General features: G+C 38.1%; 1 pseudogene across 1 annotated transcript; it reads right to left on the bottom strand.

Moving 5' to 3' along the window:
• Positions 1–6,219: 6,219 nt before the first annotated feature.
• LOC308565958 (cleavage and polyadenylation specificity factor subunit 3 pseudogene) lies at positions 6,220–8,166 on the bottom strand (annotated as a pseudogene). Its single transcript has one exon. The product of its transcript is annotated as a cleavage and polyadenylation specificity factor subunit 3 pseudogene (transcript).
• Positions 8,167–9,095: the final 929 nt, after the last annotated feature.

The following is a 9,095-nucleotide window of genomic DNA, read 5'->3' as shown; positions in this document are numbered from 1 at the left end:
AACAAAACAAAGAACACTGCCCTCCCTCCCATGTGCAATCTACCTCATAACCAAATTCTTTCAGTTGTCTGTTTTCCTTGCTGGTCAGATCTAACATTTAAATCTGACTTTTGCAGCCACCACTCCAATAAAATTGCTTTTAAATTTATCAAGTAATTTTCTAACACCAATAAACACTTTCAGTGTTTTTTGGGGGGTTTTTTACCCTTCTCTTTCACATATGGACATTTGCAATATTGGAACATCTGCCACAATAGCCTTGTCCTCCTGAAAACTCCTAGTCAGGCTTTAGAACTCAATTCAAGCATCAATTAGTAATTCATTTTAGGAATTTTATGGGCTCCTTTCTCTGGGTAACCCGAACACACAAGTGTTCTTTCTCCTTGTGAAATGTGTCATCATACCTCTTTGATTGTCAGCCTTACATTCTATTTTTTAATCCTTAAAGCACAGCATCTACCACATAGTAAGGAGTCAGTAAATGTTAGATTTTTTTGTTTTATTTGTTTAACAATCAAAATTTTAAATCTCCCCAACAGAAATGGAATTTAACAGAAATAAAGGTTTCAATTTAGTTTTAAAACATATTTTAAACATGCTCTGCTATGCTTCTATTTTGGATATAGTTTATGTGAAGAAAGACTGTGATGACTATTGGATTTTAAGCTCCCCTTTGTCTAAAATTCTGACAATAATTTGTTTTTAAATAGTGAAATCTTAGGCTAACATAATATAAGTACAGTACCCCTCTTCCAGAATGGTTATCCTATATTGTAAAATCACATCTCTTCACTTTCTGAAAACCACCTTTTCAGAAAGATATCAACAGACAAGTCTGAACACAATGTACTAAAGGAAAAGATGAAGCAGGTGACATTTACCTTCTCAAAGAGAAGACTAAGGAGAGACATAATGACAGTGTTTAAAATGTAAAGGGCTAGTGCATGGAGGCTGGAGTACCTGTTGCTCCAAAGAACAGAATTAGGACCCATTAAGATACAGAAAGGGAAATTTTCTTCAATGAACAGAAAACTTATTTACCAATTAAAAATAGTTCAAGGATCAGACTGGCTGCCTCACAATGAAGGGATCCCTCACTCATCAGATATGTGTCCAAGGGAAGCTAACCAGCCATCTGTCAGCCTCTGTGATCCCTTCCAGAAATGACTTCGTATTTGGAAGATTTTGCTGGCTTACCGTTCTGTAGTTTAGCTGTGTCATGCGATAACTTATTTACCAGAGGGTTTTGCTGTTGGTATTGTTGTTTTTGTTCATTCTCTGTCCCTCCGACTTATTCTACCTCCTGTAGAGCAGCACTAAATCTATTTGTATAGCACTTACTGGAGCTACACCGCAATATCTCTTTGGAACACTATCCTCCGAAATGTTTTGAAGTTGTGCCAGCTGGGGCTGTACCCATCACTGTCACTTCCTTTTAGTGCTTTCATTCTATCTCAGCTCTTGGAGTGATCCCAGCAAAGGCAGAGGAGGCTTCTTTTACAAACAAAATCAACATCGTGCTCTCTCTTGAAGCTACACAACAAAACAAGAGGTAGCTATAACTCTGGGGCTACTGTTCCCAATATCCGTGTACTGTCAGCGACATTTCCTTCTTCCTGACTCTGAAGAGCCCTGGTTGCACCCTAACTTTAGTAGGCCAATGGGTGTGTTCTTTGAGCAACGATCCTTCCCTTTCTGCTGTATCTTTCAGAGGAGAAGGGGGGCATGAAAGAAAATATAGTTGTGACCCAGGTGGAATCAAAGTTAAACTATAATCTCCGTTGCTCTTTCTTCATGTAGAAAAGCTTGATGATGAAATTAGGGTTAGAGGGAGACCATTCATTAGACAAAGGATAAGGGAGCAACCAAATGGATTGATATGGATTTCACTTCCTTGCAGCAACCCTACCCACTCCCTGTGGAAGGACTAATACTCCATGAAATGAAAAGACACTGCATCATTCTCGTAGATGTCTGAAATAAAGGAGTGTGGGGGGGTGTGCATGTGACTGAAGCATGATACGTTGAAAGAAACACCTTCAAGCACAGTGAATTGTCATGATGACCTGCTAGTAAAGATGTCCTTTGTTCTGGTTCTAGGTTTCCTTTGTACCTTTCAATAAACCTTAGACAACTTAATTCTTGAGGTTCTACTACAAATGACCATGATATTATTTTAGGTCTCCTGCCAAGTATGCTAAGTGTTTCATGGCTTCTTAATATCAGATGTTGGACCAGGACATCATAGAGCTACCAAGGAACATAAGAGTAAATATGGCAGAAGGTTCTTTTACATTCCAGGTTGAAATGTACACATTGTAATAATCTTGAAGTTAGAAACCATATCAACTCATCTTTAGATAGTTCAGAACCTAGGTACAGAGTAGGGCCTGTTTTCTAGAATTCAGTTCAAAACTTTTTATCTCCATCAAGAAAAGAACAGGGGATTTCAAATCCCTTTAGATGGAACTCACAGTTCCCAGAGATTCTTAAGGGCTCTACTTTTCAGATCTACAGTTATGTCAAGTAAGGCTATTGGTGATTCAGAGCAGAGATAGAAGTCATCAAATATGCCAGAAATAATATTTAAACCATATGCAGTTATTTAAAGGATTTTCAAATTGTGGAGCTCTAAAGTCTAGACTGTGCTCTTTAAGAACTGTGAGAGTCTGGGTATTAGAAAGCTATTTGGAGTTATCACCAAGGATAATCATGGTGCTAGCCTTCTTTCTACAAATCACTCACAAGCAAGCAATTGGTACAGAACTTGTTGAAATTGTGTTTTAGAAACAATTAAGCAAAGAAGTACATTAATAAAGGTTTCCTTCCAACTGAAAGAAATCCCCTTCTCAGCTGCTGGTATTGATCCAAGGAATGTAGAAAATACTGAAACATCGATTTAAGCCTCATTTCAGGCTCGTTACCATGGGACATTCTCTCCTGACACATAATCACACCTGATGCAGCCTCTCGGAGTAGAGCTCCCTTCTTCCGAAATGATATGCCAGAGGTCACCATCACTCCTCCTCATCAAGCACCTACAATGTATGAAGACTAGAAACCACCCTTGCCAGTTTGTTTGATCACTCAAAAAATATTTATTGAGGGTCTGCCAGGGTGAGGCACTGTGCTCAGGGCTGATGCAACGATTGTGTCTAAAACAAACAAGCAAAATATTCCGGCCCTTAAAAAGCTACCATTTGATCAAAAGAGATAAGCATTGAACCCTATATTAGGCAATTTGTTATTTAATTTTAGGTCAATTGGTTCCATAAAGGAAAAGCAAAAGCTAAAACAAAATAAGGGTTTTTCTGGTGAAATAATGTTTTGCCTGAAATCTGAAGTATGACAGTAATTCAAAATTCATTTCTGCTCTTGGGTCTGAGATAAAACAAATGGTAACTTGTTTTGAGTCTCTTTTTAAAGATTTGAATTTCTAAATTATTGACAAATGTCCCATAATTCTTCCTAATAAGTACTTCTATGATTTAATTGGGACTTTTTCTTTCTCCTTCAAGGTGGTGGGAAGATGAAAAAACAACAGAAGGAATGTGGGGAGAGAATTAATTCAATTTTATTTTTTAAATCTGTACACTAATAACTACATCTTAATATAGCTAAACACATAAAACACTGTAGTTTTAGCAAGGAGGCCAGAATATTCATTCAAAGGCTAGCAAGTTTCCCCTGGGAGTGGGTATCTAATAACACTGCGGTGATTCCAGCGAGAGCTTAGGCTGTGATGCATACAAGTTCAGGGCGGTGTGACCTATGAATGGATTTCCAGAGAGAACATGAGACAGCCCAGGTTTCACATGAAACAATCTCTGGAGACGACCGTAAATGACCAAGTGCAGTCTAAGGGTCCTGTGCAGCAGGCAAGGAAAAGAAGAACACATTTTGGGATATTGGCATTAAAGAGCCCACGTGTACCCACAGGCAGACGTGACAAGGGGCATCTTGGGTGACAGTAGTCAAGTAAGGAACTAGCTATAGTACATTAGTCAGAGTTCAGGCTCTGGAATCAGATTGCTTGGACTCCTGCCTCTTGTAGCTGTGTGACCTAGGCAAGTTCATTAACTTCTCCAAATCTAAGTTTTCTCTTCTGTAAATGATGACAATAATTGTGAGTCACAAGGTTGATGTAAGGATTAGTGAAATTATACATATTAAAAAGCTAAAGCTTAATTTATACACTGTTGTATGTCAGTTATATCTCAATTTAAAACCAAGGCTAAGGCACTATCAGACACAATATGATCATAAAGAGCCACATCTTAAGAAATTGAATTGTATTTGCTATTACTATTAACATTATTTTTTGTTACTGCTAGTTTAGCCAGGATTTATTAGGTTTCTTAAATTATAAAATAAAATAGTAAAACCTCCAAGTTTTGCACTAGGCATATCCCACTGCCTCACTATTTTGACAAAACCACCAGTTTCAGCCTAAATTGCAAAAATTATTGTGTCATGTTCCTGCTCAAAATTCATCCAGGTTCCTTCCCTATCACTTCCTTCTTCACATGGCAAAAAAAGGTCCTTTCAAATGCCAGTTTCAATTTTCTTGCCTGTCACTCTCTTTTACACAATCTCTACTCTAGCCACATCAGCTAATTTGCAATTTCCCAAATGAACTCTATAATTTCAAGCGTCCATGCTTTGGCTCTGCTGTTACACCTGTCTGTAAGGCTTCTTTTTCCTCTGTTCCCCAAAAACCTTGCAATTCAGTTTGACTAATTTCTACTTCTCTGTCAATCAATGGTTTGTTCATCCACCACAGCCCTGGTGTAACCCTCACTGGCATTTCTAAGCATAGTTAATAACCATCTCCCTTAATATTTAAAAAATGGTAGCACCTACCTATTAATGTTTTTGTCTTTTCTGTATATATCCATCACCTCCACTAGACTGTAAAATTCTGGAATTAGAGAACCTAACGTTGGTGTTTAATATACATGTTCTAAAATAAATGCTTAGGTTCTTATGTAGTGATCTTTGATGTCATCTTATTTGAAATTGCCATAAAAGTCTTACAACCACAGATACCTTTAAGACTATGAAATTGTCTTGTTTGAAGTATTTATAGGCTCAATGAATATAATTTTTCTGTCAGGAATTATGGAGATTTTCTCTAATTTTAAGGAGTTGTGGGTTGTGACAATTTACAAAAGTAGGTCAGGCAAAAGAAAACCCAAGTCTCGATTTCAAGAATTAGATTCCAGTATAAATAAAGTTTGTGCTTTATAAACCACAGAGAATTGCACAAATGGGCATTTATCTATCATCACTGCTCAGCAGCAGATAAGCATCTACAGCAAGTAAAAATCTATATTTCTTCTATTTAAAAATATTAATTGATAACATATTGGTTTCAAAATGACCCTAAAACTGCTTAATTTAATGGCAATATTTGCCTTGAGACCTGTTTGTGTTCAGGGTAAATTTTAGGTACCATTTGAATAATAAAAATAATAATAGAGGTTCTGAAATATGGAAATATTACTAATCATATTATAAATATGCCACCAAAATAAATATATGCATAACACTAGCAGAGAAAATAATACAAACGTGCAACTTAGAAAATTTGTATTTTCTTAGGCTTATGCTCTAACATATCAAAACTGTCACGTTTGGGAAGAATTCATATTTTCCCTAAATGCTCGCTTAGTCTTCATTATGTTCATTACTGACTACTGCACTATAACAATCAGATTAGTACCAAGTTTGTCTGAAATATGAAAAGTATTTTTATATACTTGGATTAATTTAGCTTTTCTTTTCATTTGCATCTCATAATTTTTTCTCCTCTCATATAACTCTAAATTATGTTAATATTTAACATTATTGAGGCAGAAAAGTTGATAAATTACCATTTATGAGAAAAATATAAGAAAAAGTAGAAAACTAAACATCATATCAGAAAAAAAGTGAATATAAGGGCTAGAATTTCCAGATTTAGCAAATAAAAATGCAGGCCACCCAGTTAAATTTTTTTTCAGCTGCTATGAGCAGATTTTCAAGGTTTTACTGGGAACTGCATACATGACTTGAAGTGAAATCAATAAATACTAAAATAATAGTTTATTCAGCAGTTCTAAAGTAATGGACAAATTCATCGGTGATTCAAGCTGTTGGCATAAAAGCCATTTGACGTCTATCATAAATAGGCTACTATTTCTCTGAGGTAGCCCAGAGAAGCTAATGTATTTCGTTTTAAGCATCAGAAGTAAATTCAAGCATTAGCAAAACGTTTGAGCATATGCAGAGACATAAGGCCCTCAGTAAACTGGAGGAAGGCCTCACACAGCCTCTGTGGACAGTCCCTCCACCCCTCAGCCAGATTCCATCACCTTCACTCCCTTCCTCACGCTCTACAGTCCACGTCTCCAAGTTTGTATTAGCAGTTTTTCCATCCACTCGGACAGTAAGAGTCAGCCCATCTCGCACAGTCTTCTCCAAATATGCCCTGGGGCATGATCTCCAACCTCTTCCTATAAACATGCATTTCTAATTTTATAGACACCCCTTGCGTGCCACCCTTCCTTATTTTGGGGTTTGAGTGAACTTCTAATATCACAGTTGTTACTGTATCTGAATACATATCATTGGAAGGGTTTGCTAACCATTCTAATACCACCATTCCTGGTCCCTGTAATACAGTAATACTTCTGAACACTTTTCAAGCAGGCTTTTCCTGAATTTCTAATTCTTTTACATCACCTGTCAATTTCTATAGCTTGTAATAGAGCAAATTCAAAAGACTGGTATACAGAATGGCTTGGGTCTGTTACACAGTGCTCATGGCCAAGTCAGTATAATTGGAGGGATCACAAGGAGAAAATGTGTGATAGTTCAAGTTTCTTTTACCAAGTATTCCTGAGACCCGCTGGCCTTGTTCCGATTTTTTGTCTGCTAAGAAGCCCATGACCTTGGCTAGTTTTTCTCCTCTGAAGCTTAAGGTCACTGCTTCTGTATTCTGAGCATTACGAACCTCTGTGAACTTCATCATTATCTTCATTTTCCTGAATCAGGGCTGCTTTCCATCTGGCCATTTTGTTCTGTTCTCCATGGACTAAAATCACATGAGGTGGTTTCAAAGCACAAATATATGCACTGGTTTTCTGGTCATCTGTGTGATCAGAGAAAGAAATGTAGTCAACAGACATTTTCAAAGGTAGCTTCTGTCCAGACACGGTAGTGTCTTCGGGTTCAGACATAAAATGCTTGGTAAGAGTCCCTTCTACCCAGTACTCTTCTATAACGATGACCTTCATCTTATCAGTGCAACAGCTTTCAAAGAGTTCTCTGGATAAACTACTTTGAATCATGCCTGGGGAGGTCATTACAATGCTGGGATCAAGGTCATCAAAATGATCCATGCTCTTAAGATTACTAATGTGTTTGAAAACAAAGGAATTATTGATGTTGATCTGTTGTGGATTTAGTCATTTTTTTATGATCTTTATGTATGTCTGCTCCATGGCCAAACAACTTCTTGGCCAAAGACGATGCATAGTATGTTGGAATACCGTGGAGTTCTGGGTGATTCTGCCAGTACTCATCTAAATTCAGGAGCAGCTCCTGAGCCCTTCCAAGAACAAAGACAGGAATGACTTGCTTCTCGCTCATCATGCTTCTCATGGGTATGTGTCCCATAAAGTAGATTCAATGAGAAGAATATCAGATTTAATGGTAGGATTTCAGTTGCCATTAAGTGTCTATCTTCTTATGTTCAGAAATCACCTGTATATAAAATCGCCACTCGCACGTTCAGTCATGAACGTGGCAGGTTCTAGAACACGGCCCACGTGGTAACACCAAAACTTGATTCCTGCAACTTTGTTAACTTCATGAAAATTGATGATTTCAATTTTGTCCGTGCTCTCTTTCAAATCTGTCTCAGTATGCAGCCTGTCATCTACTGATATATTACTGACTTTGACCAAATCTGAAAGAAGCCATCTACAAATAGCTTTTGTAGCATTAATCATGCAAGTTCTTCCTTTGAAACATGTCTTCTGTAGAAACCAGGGTAAAACTCCAGTGATCCAAATGGAAATGACTAATTAGTAGGAGATTAATCTCAGCTGGGTAAATTAAATCCCTATAAGGAGGAGCATCCATTCCTTCGAGGCCAGGGTGGATTCCATAGTTCGACATTATTTTTCTTCCTTTCAGCTCCAGAAGAACACATGTATGAGCCAGGCAGTGTGCTAAATGCTGTACATTCATTATCTCCTTGATCCTCATAACAAACCTCTGAAGTGAGTGCTGTTATCATCACCATTTCACAGATGAGAAAACCGAGATAGGAAAGGCCAAGTAGCTTGATGAAGTTTGCACAGACATCAGTGGGAAAGTTGCACCAGCACTCAGACCTGCCCGACCATGTCAGCCCCCACAGTGCTATGATGCCCTTTCCTTTTCTTTTTTAATCCTCACCAAAGAATATGTTTTTATTGATTTTTAGAGAGAGGAGAAGGGAAAGAAGAGAGAAACATCAATGTGAGAGAGGAACATCAATTAGTTGCGTCCACACACACTCAACTGGAGATTGAATCGCAACTTAGGTAAGTGCCCTGACCAGGAATCAAACCCACAACCTTCCAGTTTCTGGCACCACGCTGCAACCAACTCAACCACACCAGCCAAGGCTGCTGCGCTTTCTTTCCCAGGTGAGAAAGAGGCAGCCATAGGTGCTCCTGTCCTGGGGAGCACCCCTTCTACCACCCCCAAGACTCCTACTCCCTTAATGATGTGAAATATAAGGGCAAATCCAGTGTGATGCTAGTTGGGTGCCCTGCAACTCTACTACCAAAGGCCATAAGAAGGCATCCCAGGGTCCCCGAGCACCCATAAGATACTGAAGATGAAATGTGGGCACAGAGAGAAGCGGGCCAAAGGATTTCCGATTTGGTTCCAAATCAGGCAGTTTGCTTCCGGCATTTTGCTCTTAATCAGTAGGCTCTTATTTGAGAATATTTTATTTCTAATGATAGTATTGACTCATTTTTGCACTTGATAAAACTGAGTACTTCATGTTGAAGGCATGAAGTTGAGGATAATGTTTCTGAAGGTCTAAAGATCAG

The sequence above is a fragment of the Miniopterus schreibersii genome, assembly GCF_964146895.1.
Source record: "Miniopterus schreibersii genome assembly, chromosome: 1".
NCBI lineage: Eukaryota > Metazoa > Chordata > Mammalia > Chiroptera > Miniopteridae > Miniopterus > Miniopterus schreibersii.
Note: the sequence above shows the minus strand (reverse complement) of the source record. Positions and strands in the feature narration are given on the sequence as shown.